This window comes from Lycium barbarum, chromosome 1 (genome assembly GCF_019175385.1).
Source record: "Lycium barbarum isolate Lr01 chromosome 1, ASM1917538v2, whole genome shotgun sequence".
Classification (NCBI taxonomy): Eukaryota; Viridiplantae; Streptophyta; class Magnoliopsida; order Solanales; family Solanaceae; genus Lycium; species Lycium barbarum.
Genome location: NC_083337.1, coordinates 107181458 through 107204513, shown reverse-complemented (window position 1 = coordinate 107204513; position 23056 = coordinate 107181458).

The window sequence follows — 23056 nt, the reverse complement described above, 5'->3', positions numbered from 1 at the left end:
GTCGGGTATTTGAGACACCAAACCTCTTTGGTCGGGTATGATACTACTATATATAAGTGAATGTAATGGAAGGTTCTCATTAGAAAAAAGGGTGAGTGAACATGATAAACGTCGCTAGAGGTATAAATAGCTCTATCATTCCATGACACTTCTATCTTATGTTATTTTTCATGCTTATATGATGCTATTGATTATGCCTTACATACTCAGTACATTATTCGTGCTAACGTCCTTCTTGTTTGTGGACGCTGCATCATGCCCGTAGGCGGACAAAGAGTTAGACTTGATCCTTAGGCTGCTTATTCAGAGACTGCCTAGAGGAGCTCCACTTGATTCGGAGCTGTAGCTGTTGGTACTATTCTTTTGTGTATATATGGGCATGGCGGGGCCCTGTCCCGTCTATATGATGTTATACACTCTTTCTAGAGGCTCGTAGACAGTTGTATATATATATATATATATATATATATATATCTATGGGCATAGTGCTGATGTTGATATAAAAGTGCCTTAGCCTAATAGAAATTGTATTATTCATGCATAAAGATTACGAGTAAGCCATGTGGCTTACCTAGATAGGATTATGGAAGTACGATGAGAGGTGCCCGATGGGTTAGCTCCGGGTGCCCGTCATGGCCCTCTGATTGGGTCGTGACAAAAGTGGTATTAGAACCAGGTTTCGTCCTAGGGTGTGTCTACGAGCCGTGTCCAGTGGAGTCTTGTTTATGGATGTGTTGCGTGCCACACTTTTAAATAGGAGGCTGCGGGCAGTTAGGAATGAATGACCTTCTTTCTTCATAGATCGTGTGATAGATCCATGATATAATAATTTCTCTTTCCTTAACCGTGTGTTATGTATTTCAGAAAAGCCTGTAAAGAGGAAACCTATGGTATCCTAAAAGGGCAAGACAGTGGCAGAAAGACGGGCTGAAAGAATACCGCCAACGGATATTGAGGAAGGTGAATCCCAGAATGAGGTTCCATCTCGGTCCTCACACTCATTACCTGCTTCAGAGGAGCATAAGGGAGCCTCAGCTCTAGCTCCAGCACCCCCAGCTCCTTCACCAGAGGTTTCGGGCCAAGAGATGAAAGAGGCCATTCAATTGTTGACTCAATTAGTTGCCGCGTAGGCCCAGTGGCAGGGTATGGGTTATGGCGATAAGGCTGTGAGTGCTAGAGCCTGTGATTTCATTAGCTTCAACCCTCCGGAATTCTTCGATCAAAGTCGGATGAGGACCCTCAAAGCTTTATTGATGGAATGTTGAGGACACTTCGGTTGATGCATGCTTCAAAGGTTGAATAGCTAGAGCTAGCATTATATAGATTGTGGGATGTTGCGGTTCATTGGTATACGGTTTGGTTGTCTTCTAGGGAAGTAAATGCACCTCCCCCGGTATGGCAAGAATTTGTTAATGCTTTCCTTTGACATTACTTAGCCCCAGAGGTTCGGTGGGCTAGAGCCGATAAGTTCTTGAATCTTAGGCAAGGAAGTATGAGTGCCTTAGAGTATAGTCTCCGCTTCAATTTTTTAGCTAGGTATGCTCCGGCCATGGTAGCGGATATGGGTCATCGAGCGCACCGATTTGTGAGTGGCTTAGGGCCACATTTGATGGATAAGTGCTTGACTGCGTCCCTTTAGGACAATATGGATATTTCTGGCATTCAAGCCTATACCCAGAATTTGGAGGAAAGCCAACAACAGTAAAGAAGTGAGCGTGAGCATGACAGAAGGAATAGCAAGAGGGATAGATCTTTGGGTTTGACTAGTGAGTATAGGGGAGGTCAAAGCATTTAGGCCATTCTATGCCTAGTACACCTCCACGATTTACGGGCCAAAGATTTGATAGATCTACTCACTTGGGGCCGAGTCAGAGTTTTAGAGCTTCAGGTTCTCATTACAGAGGCAACTCGAGCTAGCCAAGGCCACCCATGCCACGATGTTCTCAGTGCGAGAAGTTACATTGGGGCCAGTGCCGATTGGGTTCAGATGGTTGCTATGAATGCGGACGGCCAGGCCATATCATGCGTGACTGCCCTTCGATTGGTGCTAGGGGTAGGGTCCAGCCTTCAGGGTCGACAGCTGGTCTTCATTATCTATACGCCCCCGGGGCAAGATTCTAGCGGTCCTCGGCACCGTATCTATGCATTGGCTGGCGAATAGGATCTTGAGTCCTTCCCTAATGTCGTCACAGGTATATTATCGGTATTTTCTCATAATGTGTATGCTTTGATTGATCTAGGCTCCATCTTGTCATATGTTACTCCATATATTGCTGGTCAATTTGGGTTGAAACCGGAATCAATTAAACCTTTTGAAGTATCTACACCCGTTGGTGAACCGGTAATAGCTAGCCGAGTATATAGAAATTGTGTAGTTGTGATTTGTAATCATCGTACTATGGCTGATCTACATGAGTTGAAAATGGTGTATTTTGATGTTATCATGGGTATGGATTGGTTGGCTTCTTTCTATCCCAATGTCGATTGTAGAACAAAAATGGTTCGCTTCTAGTTTCCAGGAGAACCAGTTATGAAATGGAAGGAAAATACAGTGTCTCCGAGAGGTAAGTTTATTTCCTATCTCAAGGCAAGGAAAATGATTGCTAAAGGTTGTATTTATCATTTGGTCCGGGTTCAAGACATAGAAGCAAAATCGCCAACTCTTCAGTCTGTCCCCATGGTGAATGAGTTTCTGGATGTATTCCCGGATGAGCTTTCAGGCCTTCCTCCAGAGTCGGAGATTGATTTTGCTATCGATGTGCTACCGGATACTAAACCCATATCTATTCTTCCTTATAGAATGGCTCCCGCAGAGTTGAGAGAGTCACTACTAAAAAAAGGGGAAAAACCGACGACGAAAACCGACGGACCGCGTCGGTTTTTTTAATGAAACCGACGGGAAACCGACCCTTTATGGTCTGTCGGTTTACATAGCCTCGCTTTTTGGAAACCGACAGACCACGTCGGTTTTTTCCGATGGACTGTGTCGGTTACGTGGTCCGTCGGGTTTTATCCAATAATTTAAAAAAAAAAAAACCGACGGACTGAGTCGGTTTTTTAATTTCTGATTTTTGATCTTATATAAAACAATATATATTTTATGAAAAAATCGACGCACTGCGTCGGGTTTTTATTTAAATTTTTTCATTTTAAATAAAAAACCGAGACAGTGCGTCGGTTTTTCATAAAATTTAAGAATTAATTTCCAGAAAACCGACGGACTGAGTCGGTTTTCCGTCGGTTTTTTGGAAAATTTCCTGCATGCAATTCATGCATTTTCTGCAGCCACACCTGCACAGAAACCAGTACCAAAAGCTACTCAAAACTAGCATTAAAATGCTCCAAATCAATTCTAAAAGAGCTACAACACATAAAATCATCCTAAGTAATAATAAAACACATCAAACACTATCTAAACACATCAAATACGATCTAAATAGACCTTCAAAGTTCAGAAATATTTAAATGTCCAACCAAAAGTACCATTAACTAGTTTTGACATAAGTCCATTATTAAATCCAAACTACTACAACTGATCATTCGGTGTCCGGGCTACGTAATCACCGTCATCATCATCTTCTGGGTCGGAGGGGGCGGGAGAAGGGGGCACACCAAATTGTCCACATGCAATGTGGCTTTTAACTTATGCCATGAGCGATTCAAAGCTCGCTTTCATGGTGTTACTTTCCTCAACTCTTTTTGCCTCAGTCTTAGCTAATTTCCTATTAAGTTCAGCAATTTGTTGCGCCGTAGCTGCGACGTGAACACCATCAACTCCCTCGGCTTGTCGAGAAGACCCTTCACCTCGCAATCCTGACCGAAGGCGACTTAAGTTGTTCCTTGGGCCTAGACCGTACGCTCTACCCTTTTGTACTCCCCCAACTGCTCTACACCAAAAATCTATCTCTAACTTAAGAAAACAGAATCCCAACCACTTCTAACTTTGAATTCTCAATAAAAATTCTAACTTTAATAATTTATAAATTCTAACTTTAATATAATTTTGAAAAGCACAATCCCAACCAATTCTAACTTTGAATTCTCAATAACTATTCTAACTTTAATAACTTATGGATTCTAACTTTAATTCTAAAAATTGAAAAGTAAATCTAGTCAAATAAAGTCTACATTTTAGTTTTGAGGTTATAGAAATATTATAACTTAATGATTCTAACATAACTTAATAATTCTAACTTTGAAAAGCACAATTCCAACTAATTCTGAAAATTTAAAAGTAAATCTAGAGAAATAAAATCTACATTTTAGTATTGAGGTTATAGAAATACTATAACTTATCAATTCTAACTTTGAAAAGCACAATCTCAACCAGTTCTAATTTGGAATGATCAATAACAATTCTAATAACTTATGGAATTCAAACAAAAAGCACAATCCAACAAAAAAAAAAAACTAGTCAAATAATTAAAGTATACATTTTTGCACATATTCAACATCAATAATATTACAAAGAATGATAACTAAGCTAACACAAATACATTGACAAAGAACATGAAATATAGCACAATCTCAAGCCAAAAAAAATGACAACTAAACTAGGCAAATAAAGTTTACATTTTTTTTCACAAATTCAACATTAATAACATTGCAAATGGTGTTTAATAAAGCTAAATAGATTAGCATTAGGCCTAAAATCTACAACTAAAACTAAAATTGAAAGAATTTTAAAAGCCCTAATTTAAGAGAAACTAACCTCAATTAATTAAGTTCAAAACGGGTCAGGGGTTGGTGGGGACGAGCTGCGCAGGCGGCGGGAAAATGGGTGGCAGGGCCGGGCGGAGGGAAGGGAGGCGGCAGGTAGCTAGGATTTGAGGGGAATAGGAGTTTAATTGGGAAGAGGAGAAGAAATGGGTATGAAAATCCATCTGGAAAGTTTTTAAAGAAAAATTGACGGACAAAACCGACCCTGTCCGCCGGTTTTTCCCACACGTTTGACCAGATTTGACCCAAAAAATTTTAAAAAAAGGATACCGACCCTGTCCGTCGGTTTCCTAAAAAACAAATGTTTATTATTTTTTTAAAAAAACAAATTGAATTGCATATTATTTAAAATATTTTTAAAAATAAAACTGACGTCGTCCGTCGGTTTTATATTAATTATTATTATTATTTTTAAATAAAACCGACGTGGGACGTCGGTTTTTTTTTGGCGGATATATATTTTCAAAATTCTGCCAAAAAAATTGACGTCGTCCGTCGGTTTTCTAATTAAAATAATTAAAAAAATTAGAAATGTAAAAAACCGATGCAGGGAGTCGGTTGTCCGTCGATTTTTGGCAGTTTTTTAGTAGTGAGTTGAAGGAGCAATTGAAAGACTTGCTTGAGAAAGGCTTCATTAGGCCTAGTTCATCCCCGTGGGAAGCACCTGTGTTGTTTATGAGGAAGAAAGATGGATCCTTGCGAATGTGCATCGACTACAGACAACTGAATAAGGTGACGATCAAAAACAAATATCCGCTCTCAAGGATTGATGATTTATTTGATCAATTGCAAGGTGCCAAATGGTTTTCAAAGATAGACTTGAGATCCGGGAATCATTAGGTGAGAGTTAGGGAGGAAGATATTCCTAAGACAGCCTTCAGAACAAGATATGGTCATTTCGAGTTTCGAGTAATGTCATTTGGGCTAACTAATGCACCGGTAGTGTTCATGGATTTGATGAACAATGTGTTCAGGCCTTTCTTAGATCTATTTTTTATTATGTTCATTGACGATATTCTGGTATATTCTCGATCCGAGGCAGAACACGCAGATCATTTACGCACTGTCCTTAGATTTCTTCAGGCTCGAGGGCTATTTGTAAAATTTTCAAAATGCGAGTTTTGGTTGAATTCGGTGACCTTTTTGGGGCATGTTATTTCGGCCGATGGTATTCGGGTAGATACCAAAAAGATTGAGGTTGTGAAGACCTGGCCGAGGCCTACAACACCTATGGAGATTCGCAGTTTTCTAGGTTTGGCAGGTTATTACAGAAGATTTGTAGAGGGGTTTTCTTCTATCTCTGCACCATTAACTAAGCTAACTCAAAAAGCAGCTAAATTTCAATGAACGAATGCTTGTGAGCATAGTTTCTAGGAGTTGAAGAATAGATTAACTTCTGCCCCAGTCCTGACACTTCCAAAGGGATCAGAAGGCTATATTGTCTATTGTTATACTTCAGGCATTTGATTAGGATGTGTGTTGATACAGAATGGTAAGATGATTGCTTATGCCTCAAGGCAGTTGCAAAAACATGAGAAAAATTATCCAACCCATGATCTTGAGTTAACTGCGGTGATACATGCATTAAAGATGTGGAGACATTATTTGTATGGTGTCCATGTGGATATTTATACGGATCATAAGAGCCTTCAGTATATTTTCAAGCAAAAAGAATTGAGTTTACGATAAGGGCGATTGTTAGAGTTGTTGAAAGATTATGATGTTAACATCCTATATCATCCCGGGAAGGCGAACGTTGTGGCTGATGCTCTTAGCCATAGATCCACGGGAAGTTTATGTGATGTTCAGCTAGAGAAAAGAGAGTTAGCCCGTGAACTCCAGCAGTTAGCTAGCCTAGGATTTCAGGTAATGGACTCGGGCGATATGGGAGCTACCATTCAAAATTCAGCTATTTCGTTGCTAGTAGTCGAAGTGAAAGAGCGCCAATACGAGGATCCTATACTAGTTCATTACAGAAATACACTTCCTCAGAAGAAGAAGTCATCCTTTGAGATTTCTAGAGATAGAGTTCTCCGATATCGAGGCAGGTTGTGTGTTCGCGATGTTGTAGGGTTACGTCATCAGACTTTGAAAGAAGCCCATTGTTCTCATTATTCTGTTCACCCCGGAGCAACGAAAATGTATCATGACCTTAAATCCATATATTGGTGGAATGGAATGAAAAAAGACATAGCGGAATTCGTGGCCTAATGTCCTAATTGTCAACAAGTGAAAATTGAGCATCAAAATCCCGGTGGATTGTTGCAAGCTATGGAAATTCCAACTTCGAAATGGGAAGTGATTAATAAGGAATTCATTGAAGGCTTACCACATTCTCAATGAAAGTATGATTCTATATGGGTAATTGTGGATAGACTCACGAAGTCAGCTCATTTCTTACCGGTCAGAACTACATATGTAGCGGAAGATTATGCAAAGCTTTATGTCAAAGAAATAGTACGACTTCATGGTGTTCCAGTATCTATTATTTCCGATAGAGGGACACAGTTTACAACCAATTTCTAGAAATCCTTTCAAGAAGGTTTGGGGACTCAAGTGAGTCTTAGTACAACATTTCATCCACAGACTGATGGGCAAGCTGAGTGTACCATCCAAACTCTTGAGGATATGCTACATGCATGAGTATTGGATTTTAGAGGTAGTTGGGATGATCACTGACCGCTTATTGAATTTGCTTATAACAACAGTTATCATTCTAGCATCCAAATGGCCCTGCGTGAGGCTTTATATGGGCGCAAGTGCATATCGCCAATTGGGTGGTTCGAACAAGGGGAGACTAAATTGATAGGGCCAGACTTGGTCGAGCAAGCTGTCACGACCCCACTAGAAGTCGTGACGGGTACCCAATACTACTATACCGAGCACCTCTTATCTCGCTTTCTACTTTTACTACTGAGTGGGCCATATAGACAATACCGTCATTGCTTTACTCAACACCGTCATCAATAGCATACTCGTAAATAAGTGTCAACAAGCTTTACTAACATATTATACAGCGACAAGGACGAACAAGATTGTGAAACATCTGACTGTACACATCTGTCTACGAGCCTCTAGACAAGATACATATATTCACAAGGAGGGTCGGGTTCTGCCGTGCCCAAATATGTACACAAAAGTAGTACCGATAAACTGAAGCTCCGGAACAACTGGAGCGCTCTCAATGTACCGCTAGTAGAGCTCCTAGGAATCGGACGCGTCTACCTGCTTACCTGCGGGCATGAACGCAGCGTCCACAAGAAGGGACGTCAGTACGAGTAATGTACCGAGTATGTAAGGCATGAATAATAACATACGAGGGGTACATAGCATGAATAATAACACAAAGGAAATATAGGGCATATCGTGAGATAGAAGAGCAACCTGTACATATGAGTGCCTTTTGGCGGGTACCATGCATGCTTAGTGCTGCGGAACGTGCAGCCCGGTCCACATATAGTCATATATACATATATCCATAGTAATACTTTCTTTGAAAAACATTTTTGTTTCATATATATAGAAAATAGAACATATCATATTGACGAGGCGTCGGCTCCGATCCATTTAACCACATATATCCCGCGTCCGGGCATCCCGCTTCCGGGATGATATCATGTCATATACAGATACATGTATCATGTGCATATCCCAGCGTCTATAGCGCTCTGGCCCTTTTTCCCATATTCCCCAAATACATATACATATATCATGTTCATGTATCATGTGCACATATCTTGTTCATGTATCATATACATATATAATATACATATATCATGTAAGCAGCATGCAGGAGAGCCCAAAGAAAGTCATGTATCTATCGGAGTGACGTAAGGTCGGTAACCTCCGATTACATTATGGAATATTCATGGTCGCTTTGTCTCACCTTGAAGGAACAATTATTATAAGGTGAAACTACCAATGAAAAGTAACATCAAGGGGAAAAATATAGAATAAGTTCATAAATCTCATAAGGCATCACTTCATATACCTTGGAATCTGTAAAAATAATCATCATCCATGAATAAAATTGGGAAATCAAGAAATAGCTCAACACTCATAAATCGTCATTGAAATGGTAAACTTGAAACCTTTAAACATGGAATCGTTCTCATAATAACTACCGTAGAAAAATATTCTCATCTTTGGCATCATTGCCATCATGATAAAAACATGTCCATCCTTGTTGTCATAAGAGCTTTCAAAATCATAAACCTCTAGTTTGGAAAAATACGACATTTTGGAAAACAACTATGAATTATTAGGAAAGGAATTATGCCTCCGAGTCATAAACATCTAACTTTTGAGAACAAGGAAGATATGGAAACATTTATGAAGCCATAACATAGGAATCATGCCTTTGAAAGAAAGGGACGAGCCTTAACATACCTGTTCCACCTCCTATTAGCTACGCTTATTTATCCAAGCTCGCAAGTCTACATTTAAGAGGATTTACACAGTCATTAGACTCATCGTTATACGCTTGTCTTAGTCCTTCAAATAAATTCATTTATAATCTGCCGAAATTTCGGCAGCATCTCCCCTGTTTATATGCCTAGCCCAGAATTACAATTCAGCAACCAATCAACAACAACAACAATACCAATATCAACAACGCTATTATCCATACCAATATATTCCATAAATATCCGACACGATGTTTTTCAACATACGACAACAACATACACTTTCTTCCATCCCAATCAAGGAGTACAATCTCATTAACACACCAACAATGTTAGATACCATTTTTATACGCATAAATCAGCCCATCCACACGGCCACAACATGTTCAAAACAGCCCATAAACACAACAACTACAACACAACACTTTATGACCTTTCCTCCATGACTATTTTCATTTTCAAGGCTTGCTAGACCTTCAAATAAACTCAACATAAGAGATGGGATGAATAACATACCTTATAATTGAAGGAACTCAGCCACATCAATTTTCTCCAACGCCACACTTAAGTAGAAGCAAGAACAATCACCTTTCACGGATTGATTTGGTGTAATCGTGTTAAATTCTTGATTTATCGGACTATAATGTTTGGGGGAGGTGTGGAGAATTTTCTAGGACCTTTGAGAATGTTATTATTCTGAAAAAATGAGGTTGATGGGGGTATTTATACCCCTGTTAGGTCGGTTCCACCGACTTATTCACGTGAGGCCCGCGGAGCCCTTTTTGACTACTTAGAGTCTTGCTCTTAAAATGGTCATAACTTTTGATCCCGACATCTTGTGAGGGCCCACGACCTATGGTTGGAAAGCTCTTTCATTTAGCTATAAATTTGAGTCTTTGTGTTTTTCCAAATTCCAAACTTATAATAGCGTTTTGGCCCCTCCAAGTCAGGTCATCCGAAAACGTATCTTTAAATCATCCGTTTGAAGGGCTTATGCCCGTATTTGGCTTAAGGGTCCTTCTTAGGACTTGCTAAAATTTCCATGTACTACTCATATATCCCTTCAAATGTCCTTTATAAAACTCCCAACGTGTGGGCCCCGCTTAGCTTACAGTAACGAGGGCTTTTCGTCAAGTGACATATGAACCGATTCACCCCATTTGGTCTCCACACATCATATATACATATGACTACACTCTTATGATATAACCTTCCTCCTTAATCCTTGTATAACTTTACTCTTGTTCGGGCTTACACTAAGCTGTCTTCTGTCTAGGTAGCGCGAAATTTTTTGGGGTGTAACACAAGCTATAGAAAAGGTCAAGATTAAACAGGATCGATTATTAACAGCCCAGAGTCGCCAAAAATCCTATGCAGATAATCGTCGAAGGGACTTAGAGTTTCAAGTGAAAGATTGGATATTCTTGAAGGTGTCACCAATGAAGGGCGTTCTGAGATTTGGCAAAAAGGGAAAGCTTAGTCCTCGGTATATTGGGCCTTATGAGATTGTACACAAGGTAGGCCAAGTGGCTTATGAATTAGACCTACCTTTGGATTCGGAGTCAGTCCACCCGATTTTCCATGTATCGATGCTTCGTAAGTGCATTAGAGATCCTTTCAGAATTGTAGCGGTAGATGATGTTCAGGTCACTGAGCAATTATCCTACGAAGAAGTTCCCATTGCCATTCTAGATAGGCAAGTTTGGAGACTCAGAACCAAAGATGTTGTTTCAGTTAAAGTCTTATGGAGAAATAATAATAGAGAGAAAATGACCTGGGAAGTGGAAGAAGACATAAAGTTCAGGTACCCACATTTATTTCCACCTCCAGAGGAGACTCAGGCAGAGACGCCATTGTCCTCAGGTATGTAATACTTCCCTTGATGCTTCTTGGTCGTGTGTAGCCATGGTTATTGATGTTGTTGTTATAGCTTTGTGAGGCGATATATTTTGGGTTTCTGTGATAGGATGGTAGTGCTATATTACAGGGAAAAATCTGGAGAAATTTGTAGAATCCCCAAGAGTCTAACATTCGAGGACGAATGTTTCTAAAGGGGGAAGAATGTTACATCTCTGAGATTTCGGATTGTAGCACTGTGAGTGGACTAGCGCGAGTTATAGGTGAACATGAACTCCTTCGGATATTAAGGAGAGTATTTGATAACTTTAAGCGCGTACCATAAGATTTTGGAGTCATATGAATCGATGAAACTAAATTTGTCGAAGGAAGTTAAATGTAAGTCATGCTTGGAAACATTTTCGCAATAATTGAGCTAATATTTATTTAGTAATGTCTTAAGGAGGGGCTATCGGGCTTCTTAGATGATGAATGAAGTGTTATATAAGTTTCAATAAGGTTCCATATGGATTGGAAGTTGAATGAATCGACGAGAGAAAGTTTCAAAAAAATTTGAGTTGTACAACCACTTCTACAGACCGTATAACTTATACGGCCCACATAATGGTCCGTATAACCATTCCAGAGAAGGGTAAACCCATGGTGGGATTATACGGTCCATTTATACGGACCGTATAGATGGCCGTATAATCGGGTTGGGGTAGGTTTTCTTTTTTTTTATATATATATGGACAACCCTTGTTCTATTTTCTCATTTCCCACTTTCCCCAAACTCTTATAAGCTCTAGAACCTTCTCTCAAGCATATTCCACTCAAACTCAAGAAAAATCAAAGATTAAATAGCCAGAATCAAGATATTCACGTGTTGGAAGACTTATTAGGGTTTGTAGAATTCAAGAATTCCTTGGGTATTGAAGTTAGGGTTTCACTCAAGTTGGTAACTTGATCCAAAGCTCATTCTTGTGAGAAAATAGGTTAGTTTTCATGTCTATTTCGTGTTATTAATCATGCTTGGTTGTTAAATAACCTAGATGAGGGAAGAAAGTAGGAGATGAAGTTCAAATGTAGATTTCATGATATTTTGAGTAGTAAGTTAGCTTGGGTTATCATTGTTAGAATGTTATGAGTATAATCTTGTTATGAAAGGTAATAATGATGACAAGGAATTGTTGTATACAATTGTGCAAAGGGTTGGTATGAAGTCATTGATAAAAGTGGAATATGAGAATGAATTTTGAGACTTAATGGATTATGACTACTTGATTAGGCTATTGTGGATGTTATTATAGTTGTTTGGGAGTTGTTTTGCCATATAGTGGAAGTCTATGAAATAGGGGAAATACTGCCCAACTTTCATTAGCTCATGAATTATTCTAGTTTGAACTTAAGATTGTCATTACGGCTTAATCTTGGTATGAATCCTAGTTTGAACTTAAGATTGTCATTACGACTTAATCTTGGTATGAATCCTTTTAAATGTAGATTTCTCAAGCTTTGGCGATGAACGTTAAATAATTTAGAAGACAAAAAGGTATGTAAGCCTAACCCTTCTTTCTTAAGGCATGATATTGATGTATACCATCATGTGAAATCCATAATATCTTCCATGATGATTTCATTCCTAGAATCACAAAAGCTCATGGTTCTTGATACTCTCATGATATCGTTGATCTCACCCTATGATACATGATCCTCCGAGGGAAAATATATTGACGATGATGATGTTGACGCTACGTAGGTACCCCTAGGTGTATATATATATATATATATATATATATATATATGTATAGCCAGTATATAACACCGAGCTTATGTGCCCGGGTATGATATCTATTGTGCGCGCACCACTGCAGTTGGGTACCTATAACATTGAGCCTTGGTAGGGCCAGGTATGTATAACATTGAGTCTTAGTAAGGCCAGGTATGTATAACACCGAGCCTTATCATGGTCGGGTATTTGAGACACAGAACCTTTTTGGTCGGGTATGATAGTACTATATATATAAGTGTATGTAATGGAAGGTTCCCATTAGAAAAAGGGTAAGTGAATATTATGAACGTCGCTAGAGGTATAAATGGCTCTATCATTCCATGACACTTCTACCTTATGTTATTTTTCATGCTTCTATTATGCAATTGATTGTGCCTTACATACTCAGTACATTATTCGTGCCGACGTCTTTTTTGTTTGTGGACGCTGCGTCATGCCCGTAGGTGGACAGGGAGATAGACTTGATCCTTAGGCTGCTTATTCAAAGACTGCCTAGAGGAGCTCCACTTGATTTGGAGCTGCAGCTGTGGGTACTATTATTTTGTGTATATATGGGCATGGCGGGGCCCTGTCCCGTCTATATGATGTTATATACTCTTCCTAGAGGCTCGTAGACAGTTGTGTATAGTTAGATGTCTTTTAGCCTTGTCATCCCATATTTCTATTGTATATCATTTTGCTAGCCTTGCCGGCTTATATATATATATATATATATACGGGCATAGCGCTGATGCTGATATAAAAGTGTCTTAGCCCAATGGAAATTGTATTATTCATGTATAGAGATTATGAGTAAGCCATGTGGCTCACCTAGATAGGATTGTGGAAGTACAATGAGAGGTGCCCGATAGGTTAGCTCCAGGTGCCCGTCATGGCCCTCCGGTTGGGGCGTGATCACTGTACACAAAAGAATAGGAACTGACAAGGCTACATCATCTGTCAAATACATACCACTGTCTACAGACCTCTAAAGGAATAGAAAACTATAGAAAGGACGGGATAGGGCCCCGCCATACTCATATGCATATATATCTCAAAAGAATGGCATACCAAAATAGATTGTAGCTCCGGATCAGATGGAGCGCACCAACTACTGCTGAGTGAAGGTCCTACTGAGTGGGACCGCCAGCACCTGTGGGCATGAACGCAGCCCCCCAAGCAATAGAAGAGTCAGTATGGACAATGTACTTAGTATGTAAGGCATAAGAGTATCAAGTACATAAGAATCATGAGAGACATCTGTAATAGGAAAGCTAAATCTCCATATCTGAATGCATCTATAACGGAACATCTGGAACATCTGAATAACATGAAAATGCCTTGCAGGGCGTATAATATGCATAGGTCATAATATAACTGTTAGTGCTGAGGAACGTACGGCCCGCTCCATATATCATATGTTAGTGCCGAGGAACGTACGGCCTGATCCATATATCATCATCATATGTATTGCTGCAGAACGTGCAGCCTGATCCATATATCATCATCTCTGTGCACCAGCTGATCAGGTGGTAGTGCGTATATAACGCCTATCCCTTTCCCCATACCCCATATACATATAATATACGCGCATATAACGCCTTCTGGTCATACGTCAATGTGCATATATCCAAATGAATGCAATGCATGAACAAACTGGATACATAGAAATCTCGAAGTAACATAAGGTCATACTACCTCCGAGGAACATCCTTTGAGCTAACATCATCAATAACCCATGAACAGAAGGAACAATCATAGTTGGGTATAGGAACATCAATGACTAAATTTATCCTAGGACTTCTAAGAGTAGAGTAATATGGAAGCTCCCGTTTACTCGCTGGTTGGTTCATATCTTAAGGTCATGCCAAAATGAAAGAAAGGGATAGCCTTAACGTCTCCTTAATCTCTTAACGTTCTCCTTCCATGTTCACAAGGTCTACATTCAAAAGAATCATACTAAGGCTAAGTCCTGAAACACTCTCAAGTCCAAACTAGCGTAATTAACGAATAACAAAATTTGGGAAACATTTCCCCAGTTTTATCAGCTTCCGCTATATCATAAAACAGCTCCCAATCAACAATGACATTATCATCAATTCCATAATCAAGAGACTTCATTAAATGCCCAAAACTCCTTTTCACGATCAACACATAACAACAATTTCAACACAATACTATATCCACTCGTGTACCACCCTTCCTCATCATCATTACTAGCATTCATAATAAGATTATACTCAAAATACCCAACAATAAAGACTCAAGTCAATTTATTACTCAAATATTATTACCCTCACTTGAACTTCCTCTCTTACTTCCTTTTCTCAATCAAGTTATTCGACAACTAGACATTCTTAATAGAATGAAAATAAGTATAAAAACTTACCTTAATCACACAAGAGCAAGCTTTGAAAAATATCATCCACTTGAGTGAAACCCCAACTTAAACACCAAAGGAAATCCTGGGTTTTACCAACCCTAGTGAGCCTCCCAACACTTATTTCCCTTGATTCTTGCCTCTTGATCCTTGATTTCACTTGGGTTTTGTTTAGATAGGGCTAAAGGTAGTTTCTAGAGATCTCATGGAGTTGGGAAATGATGGGAATGGAATAAAATGAAGAAGGGTTGGGTATACATTAAAAATTAAAACTGGGCCGATTCGATTTTACGGTCAACTATACAGACCGTAAAAATTTTTACGGTTCGTATAATTGGACCGTAAAACCTGACCAGTGACTTCCCAATTCGTGAATCACTTTACGCCGAGGATCGGTCAATTATACGGTCTGTAAAACATTATACAGTCCTTATAATTGGACCGTAAAATATGACAAGCGGTTCACCCTCTCTGAAACTAGTTTACGGAAGAGGCCAACCAGTTATACGGCCCGTAAAACATTATACGGTCAGTTATACAGACCGTAGAAATTCACTTCCCCTGAAACATTTTCTCGTCAATTTGCTCAACTTTTAATCCGTCTAATACCTACTAAACATGAACTTAACCCTTTATAACTATGAGTTAAACTTTTCTATTCTTATTTAACCTTGATAACCCCCATTTCCAAGATTAGAACCACTAATGCACGGAGAATCTCAAGGTACAAAACCGCGGTGTGTAACACCCAACACATGAAGCATAAAAATAGACAACATAGCCTTCTGATCCCTCTGAAAGTGTCTAAACTAGGGCAGAAGTTAATCTATTCTTTAAATCTAGGAAACTACGTTCACAAGCATCCGTCCATTGAAATTTAGTTGATTTCTGAGTTAGTTTTGCCAATGGTGCAGAAGTAGAAGAAAAGCCTTCTACAAACCTTCTGTAATAACCTGCCAAACCCAAAAAACTACGGACCTCCGTTTGTGTTGTAGGCCTTGGCCAAGTTTTCACAACCTCCATTTTCTGGGTATCCACCGAATACCATCGGCTAAATTAATATGCCGCAAAAAGGTCACTGAATTTAACCAAAACACATACTTCGAAAATTTTGCAAATAGCTCTCGACTTTGAAGAACTCTAAGAACGGTACATAAATGGTTTGCATGTTCTGCCTCGGACCGAGAATATACCAGAATATCATTAATGAACACGATCACAAACAAGTCTAGGAAAGGTCTAAACACATTGTTCATCAAATCCATGAATACTGCCGGTGCATTAGTTAGCCCAAATGACATTACCCGGAACTCGAAATGACCATATCACGTTTTGAAAGCCATCTTAGGAATATCTTCCTCTCTAACTCTCACCTGATGATACCCGGATCTCAAATCTATCTTTGAAAACCATTTGGCACCCTGTAATTGATCAAATAAGTTATCAATTCTTGGAAGCGGATATTTATTCTTGATCGTCACCTTATTCAGTTGTCTGTAATCAATACACATTCGCAAAGAGCCATCTTTCTTTCTTACAAACAACACGGGTGCTCCCCAAGGGGAAGAACTAGGCTTAATAAAGCCTTTTTCAAGCAAGTCCTTCAATTGTTGTTTCAACTCTTTCAATTCTACGGGAGCCATTCTATATGAAGGAATAGATATGGGCTTGGTATCTGGTAGCACATCAATAGTAAAATAAATCTCCTGCTCTGGGGGGGGGGGGGGGGGGGAGCCTGGAAGCTCATCCGGGAATACATCGGGAAACTCATTCACTACGGGGACAGACTGAAGAGTCGGCGACTTGCCTTCTATTTCTTGAACCCGAACTAAATAATAAATACAGCCTTTAGCAATCATTTTCCTTGCCTTAAGATAGGAAATAAACCTACCTCTCGGAGACACTGTATTTCCCTTCCATTCTAAAACTGGTTCTCCTGGAAACTGGAAGCGAACCATATTTGTTCTACAATCGACATTGGCATAGCAAGAAGCCAACCAATCCATGCCCATAATAACATCAAAGTCAACCATTTTCAACTCATGTAAATCAACCATAGTACGATGATCACAAATCACTACTAGACAATTTCCATATACTCGGCTAGCTATTACGTGATCACCAATGGGTGTCGATACCTCTAAAGGTTTGATTGACTCCGATTTCACCCCAAATCGACCATCAACATAAGGAGTAACATATGACAATGTGGATCCCGGATCTATCAATTCATATATATCAAGAGAAAATACCGATAATATACCTGTGACAACATCAGGAGAGGACTCGAGATCTTTCCGTCCAGCCAATGCGTAAATACGGTGCTGAGGATCAATCGAACTGGGAGCTCCTCCTCCTTAAGGGCGTATAGATGAGGAATACCCAGCTGCTGACCCTGTGACCTGAACCGTACCTCTAGTACCTCTCGAGGGGCAATCACGCATGATATGGCCTGGCCGACCACATGCATAGAAAACATCTGAGCCTAATCGACACTGGCCCCAATGTAACTTGCCGGACTGAGAACATCGTGGTATGCGTGGCCTTGACTTGCCCGAGTCGCCTCTGTAATGAAAACCTGAAGCTCTGAAACTCTGACTTAGCCCGGAGTGAATAGATCTATCAAATCTCTGGCCCGTAAACCGTGGAGGCGAACTAGTTATGGAATGGCCTGAATTCCTAGAAAACTGCTGTCTTTGCCATCCTCTAAACTTACAAGTTGGACCCGAAGATCTATCCCTCTTGCTATAACCTCTATCATGCTCACGCTCACGCTCACTTCTTTGCTGTTGTTGGCTTTCCTCTAAATTATGGGTTTGGGCTTGATTGCGAGAAATGTCCATATTGTCCTGAAGTGATGCAATGAAGCACTTATCCATCAAATGTGGCCCTAAGCCACTCACAAACCGGTGCACTCATACTTCCTTGCCTAAGATTCAAGAACTTATCGGCTCTAGCCCGCCGAACCTCTAGGGGCAAGTAATGTCAGAGGAAAGCATCAACAAATTTTTTCCATACTGGGGGAGGTACATTGACTCCCCTAGAATACATCTAAACCGTATACCAATGAACCATAACATCTCGTAGTCTATAGGAGGCCAAGTCTACCGATTCGACGTCGAAAACATGCATTAACCGAAGTGTCCTCAACATTCCATCAACAAAGCTTTGAGGGTCCTCATCTGGCTTTGACCGGAGTTTCGGAGGGTTCAGGCTAATAAAATCAAGGGCTCTTGCACTAGCCGCTCTATCACCATGACCCATACCCTGCCGGTAGGCCTGAGCGGTGACTAACTGAGTTAGCAAATGAATGGCCTCTTTCATCTCTTGGCCAGTGGCATCTGGTAGACGAACTGGGGGTGCTGGAGCTGGGGCTGAGGCTCCCTCATGCTCATCTGAAATAGGCAATGAGTGAGAGGACCGAGATGGAACCTCATTCTGGGACTCACCCTCCTCTATATCTATCGACGGTACTCTCTCAGTCCGCTTTCCTGCCACTGTCTTGCCCTTTTGGGCTGCTATAGCTTTTCTCCTTACAGGTATCTCTGAAATACATAACACATGGTTAAGGAAAAATTAATCCTTATATCATGGCTCTATCGCACGATCTATGAAGAAAGAAGTTCATTCATTCCTAAATATTCGCAGCCTCTTGATTATAAGTGTGGCACGCAACACACCCATGAATAAGACTCTACTGGACTCGGCTCGTAGACACACCCTAGGACGGAACTGCTCTGATACCACTTTTGTCATGACCCAACCAGAGGGCCATGACGGGCACCAGGAGCTAACCCACTCGGGCACCTCTCATCCTACTTTCACAATCATAACTAGGTGAACCACATGGCTAACTCGCAACTCCTGTGCATCAATAATACAAATCTTATCTGCAAGAGCAATTTTATATCAATATCATTAACTATGCCCATATACATATACACCAGCCGATGAGGCTAAAAAAATGATATACAAAATACGAGCCGACAAGGCTAAGAGACATCTAGCTATACACAACTGTCTATAAGCCTCTAGAAAGAGTATGTAACATCATAAAGAAGGGACAGTGCCCCGCCATGCCCATATATATATATACACAAAATAATAGTACCAACAGCTACAGCTCTGAATCAAATGGAGCTCTTCTAAGCAGTCTCTGAATAAGCAGCCTAAGGATCAAGTCTATCTCCCTGTCCACCTGTGGGCATGACGCAACATCCACAAACAAAATGACATCAGTACGAACAATATACTGAGTATGTAAGACATAAGCAATAACATAATAATAGCATGAAGGATAACATGAGATGGAAGAGTCATGAGATAATAGAGCCATTCATACCTCTAGCGACTTTTATCATATTGACTTACCCTTTTCCTAATGGAAACCTTTCATTAGATACACCTACCTATATAGTAGTATCATACCCAACCATAGAGGTTCAGTGTCACACATACCCGGCCATTATGAGGCTCGTGTTTTCCATACCCAACTGCATTGGTATGCGCGCAATGAATATCATACCAGGCCATACAACCTCGGTGTTACATAATTGCTATACATATATATATATATATATATATATATATATATATATATATATATATATATATATATATACATACATGCATATACGCATAAGAGTACATAAGTAGCATCAACATCATCATTATCAATATATCTTTCTTTAGAGGGTCAACTATCATAGGATGAGATCAGCGATATTATGAGAGTATATAGACTTTTGAGATTTAGCACTTCTAGAAATGAAGTCATCTTGAAAGACATTATGGATTTCACGTGAAGGTATATAACAATGGGATCATGCTTTAAGAAAGAAGGGTTAGGCTTACATACCTTTGCGTCTTCTTAACTACTTAACGTTCACCTCCAAAGACTAGGAAATCTACATTTAAAAGGATTTTGTTACACCTCGGAAATTTCTCCGTGAACGTACAATGAATAGACCAACGAAGAGTATGAGTGTACGATGTTTTACTAAGTAGGGAATGACGATTCATGAATTTTTGGAAATAAGAAAGTTGTAGAATTTCAATTCAGCCAATGGTCGTAAAACAGAATACGGCCCGTAAAGTGATTTACGGACCGTATACTGCCATCGTCCTCCAACGTTCCAAAAATTTCAACTTTCTGTCCAAAGTTTAAATGGTAAAATACGACCCGGTTTACGGACCGTAAACTGAAATACGGCCCGTAAACTGTGGTCGTAAACCATCATGACCTCCAGCAAACCTTTCTGTTTTTTGATATGCTTAAATATGACCACGTTATACGGCCCGTAAACTAGTATACGGTCCGTAAACTGTGGTTTACGACCACTGTACACCCCGACGACTGTTCATTAAAAATCAAATTTTGTGATTATTATAAGTGACTTTCTCATTCATTTTCATTCATATTTCATCTAAAACCTTCAAGAACCCTCTAGAACTTATCCAAACATTTCATCCACAAAATTTAAGAGAATCAAAGGGATATCAAGATCAAAAACACCAAATCCATAAACAAAGTGTGTGAAACTCAAGTGAAGTTCATCTAAACCAAGAAATTCCAAGGAAGGAAAAATAGGGTTTTGAGGAAGGAGGAAGAACTCCACTCTAGGCTTGTTCCACCACCATCTAAGGTAATTTTTATGACTTTAGCATGTTGTTTAAGGTATTGGAAAGCTAAGATGCTTGAATTGTAGAAAGACATGGAAAATGGGTCATAAAATGTGAATAGTGCCATAGTTGAATGATAGTTGGATTGAATTATGAATGTTGATGAGTTGGGAGTATAAATATGTTATAAATGACGTGTAGACCATAAAATAGGTGTGATGTATGAGAGAATGTGATGGTGAGAAAAAACTCATAAATGTGGAGAAATGGGAGAAAAATAGTGGAATGTGGTAAATGTAGATAAATGACGATTGTTGATACGATACTGTGAGTGTCGTTGTGAATGTTTGGTAGTTGAAATGAAACATGGGAAAAGTAGTAGAAACAAAGGAAATGCTGCCCAATTTTCCCTAGAGAATAGTCACGCGTTCTTATAGTCGATTAACTGACGTTGATGCGAATTCTCTTGAAGGTAAAGCCGTGAATATTGAATAGGAACGATCAAGCGGTAGAATAGCTAAAGGAAAAGGTATGTAAGGCTTATCTTTTCTTTCAAAAGGCATGAATCCTTCAAGTCTTATATAATCCTTCTGCAAAATGAAGCCTATGAGTTCTTCAATATATTGAATTACATACGAATATGATGGTGATGATAATGAGCTAGAGTATAGCGATTCAAGAAATTGTGGCATGATGTTCCAATAAGGCTGTCACGACCCGACTAGGGGGCCGCGACGAGCACCTGGTGCTAGCCCACCCGGGCACCCCTTAGCCTACACTTATGCTTACATTTAGGTGAGCCACATAATTAGACATACATTTCCTTTCATCCATCAAACTAGTCTCAATTGGACGACAACATTTCTTATATCATCATAGGCTTCTATACCACATCAATGTACATGGGCCGACAAGGCCGAACACATCTAACCACATACACATGTCTACGAGCCTCTAAGAAGGCTATAACATATCACATGAGCGGGATAGGACCCCGCTATGCCCATAATTATGTACACAAAAGAATAAGTACCCAAAAGCTATAGCTTCGAATGAAATGGAGCTCCGCTATGTAGTCCCTGAAAATATAGCTATGGATCAAGCCTGTCTCCCTGTGCATCTGCGGGCATGACGCAGCGTCCATAAACAAAAGAACGTCAGTACGAAGAATGTACTGAGTATGTAAAGCATGATCAATATCAATATGAAAGCTTAAGAGTCAACATATGAAATAGCATAACATGGGAGATAATAATTGTTATATCCCGCATTTTGTACCGTCGGATAATTCAAGACAATTGCAAGAAGTTAAGGACAAGGTTATATTTTGGTCTTGTTTGAGACGCAAGTTGTTTATGAAAATTTCGAAATGGGAATATTAAGAAAAACTAGGGGTAAAAAGAAAAATTCGCAAGATGGCTCATAGAAATATGGAGGAAGGCTAAGGGCAAATTTGGAATTTAGAAAATAAATTTTCATGAATTATAAAAAAAAAAAAAAGGTGGGCTTGAGTTAAAGGGGTCATTTGGCCGTCCCAAGTAAATGGACCAAGGCCCACATGGGTAAATTATATATATGTAACTCCCTAGTTACATTTTTCATCTTATTCCTAGAAATTTCAAGAAACTTAAAGAACAAAAGAGAAAGAGAAAGACAAGGGGCCATTCGGCCACCCCAACCAAACAAGAACCTTGGAGAAATATTTATCAAAAATTATTTTCTTCTAGCTAAACAACCCATTGAAAGGTCCCTAGCAAAGTGAAGTGGTCATTGGAGCAAGTAAGACACCTATTCTTGCAAGCTACAATTCTAGCCAAGTGAGGAGTTAAGGGCAAAAGGTAAGGTTTAATCCTTTTTCTTATATGTTATGGATGATTATGTATGTTGTAGTATGTAAAAGTGGATGAAATTCATGGAAATATGGAAACATGTTGTGGCCGTGCATGTATGTGTGTGTGTAGGAATAATGATTTAATTATTTTATCTAGTGTTTGGTTGTTGTTGTTGTGGATGCTATGTTGATAATGGAAGTTTGATGATTCTAGTGAGGCTGTGATGGTTGGAGAGTTGTTTTAGAAATTAATGCGATTTGAAAATAGTCTTCTTGTATTTATGGAAGATGATGTTGTTAGTGTGTGGATTGTTGGTGTAGTTATGAATTTGAAAGAAGGAAATGTGTTGTTATTGTTCTTGTTGAATTTGGAAGGTTTTGGGTAGTATGTTGGTTTGGCCGTTTGGAATGTAGAGCGGATTGTTGAAGCGTTCTTGAATATTGTTTAAATGGGTTCGGATTAATACTTGAATATGTGAGCAATTGTGAAT